General features: G+C 38.2%; 1 long non-coding RNA gene across 1 annotated transcript; it reads left to right on the top strand.

Annotated features, from left to right (window-relative positions):
* Nucleotides 1-119: 119 nt before the first annotated feature.
* LOC111662700 (uncharacterized) lies at nucleotides 120-1,342 on the top strand. Its single transcript, XR_015437723.1, has 3 exons — nucleotides 120-697; nucleotides 892-967; nucleotides 1,237-1,342. It is a non-coding gene; the product is annotated as an uncharacterized LOC111662700 (long non-coding RNA).
* Nucleotides 1,343-1,573: the final 231 nt, after the last annotated feature.

Raw genomic sequence — 1,573 nt, 5'->3', positions numbered from 1 at the left:
TTTTATTTTTTTCTTGAAAGCAGCGAGCACAAGCTCAAAATCCATATATACCATATACCAGCAAGAGAAAGACTATTGATCATTGTTGCATCCACTCACTGGTTCCTTCCATTCTCCCCTTCCCTTTTCGCCTCAAGATCCAATGCGAAAGCAGTGCAAAACGATCCTCAGTCTCAAAAGCATTGGGCTATAGCTGAAGCATTGATCTTTTCTCTCCTTTTTAACTCCATTCTTTTAATGCTATTGCCTAAAATGGCTACTATTAAATGTTCTGATGTGTGTTACCTAACTTTGCCTTGATATTTTGTTTCATCTGCAAAAAAAGGATTTTAAGCACCTCGGGATGTGTCTGCCTTTATTCAGGGATAAGAGCCCTGACTGATCCTTGAATGTCTTCAAGTATTTTTCCTTGTGACTGAAGAAGGCTCTTTTTATCTTACTATATCAAATGTTTTTGACACTCAAGGCTCAGCAGCATTTCAGCGTTATCGACTTACAGTTTGATATTTGTACTCAACAGTCGAGACTTTTAATGCATGCACTGCAGCAGGAAAAGTGCCTATATACTGTAATCAGTTTTACAGCATTTGAAAAATGTTATCAAAACTGGAACTGCTACTACAATAATATAATGTGTTTAATATTTGTCATAAGTGGAGAGGAGGTGGTTGGAAACGGCTTCAATCAGGAACTGGAGGTAATTATGAATACAGCTCACCTACTTAGTCACTCTGTCAGCATTCACATTTGTCGTGTTGATTCACAGTTTTTTTGTCAAATTAATTTTCTATTTTCACAGTAAATTGATTCATTCTGACCTTTAATTATTTACATTGCTCATTCTCCCTTTATTTTCCCCCTCTTCAACTTCCTTTACTTCTCTGTTTTCAGGACATCATCAGAACTGTTCTCGGCAACCTGGACAATCTCCAGCCCTTCTCGAGTACCCACTTCAATATCTTCCCTTGTATCCCTCACTGTAACCAGTTTATTCGCCATCAGTGTATTTATTCATCTGTCATCTTTCTACATATTCCACTATTCATCCCCATATCTATATCTGTCCACCACACTCAGAGCTTCCATTACTGTTATACATGCGAATACTACTACTATTGTATGATCTTCAAATCCCTTTACTGCATATAACATACTGATCATCTACTTGCACACTTGCCATGTTAAAATTGCTTTTTTTGTATAAGTTGACTGTATTTTGTTAACTATAGCTACCAGATAACAAGCGGTGGGAGGGACTACCTAAGGTGATGTGCAAACATGGTGAGAAGAAGCTGAAAGCCTACCCATTTATTCTCATCCTCTACCTGGAGAAGAACATGCTGAATGGTGAGGGAAAACACACCGCGTATGCAGTTGCTGTAATGACACAGTATTCACCAAAATACATGCGGTACATGCAAAGCGTTGCATTTTATCAGTACAAAGACACACATAACTTATCCACTTATTATTGCTCTCATTGTCCTTGTAAACAAACAGAGGCAGATGTGGTTGTGGACACAGGCACACGTGATAACGGATACGTACTGTAATGATGAGGGTTATTGAAACT

This window comes from Seriola lalandi, unplaced genomic scaffold, assembly GCF_002814215.2.
Source record: "Seriola lalandi dorsalis isolate HSWRI2012SDOR001 ecotype SW California unplaced genomic scaffold, Sedor1 jcf7180002000674, whole genome shotgun sequence".
NCBI classification, from domain to species: domain Eukaryota; kingdom Metazoa; phylum Chordata; class Actinopteri; order Carangiformes; family Carangidae; genus Seriola; species Seriola lalandi.
This window is presented reverse-complemented; position numbering and strand designations above follow the sequence as displayed.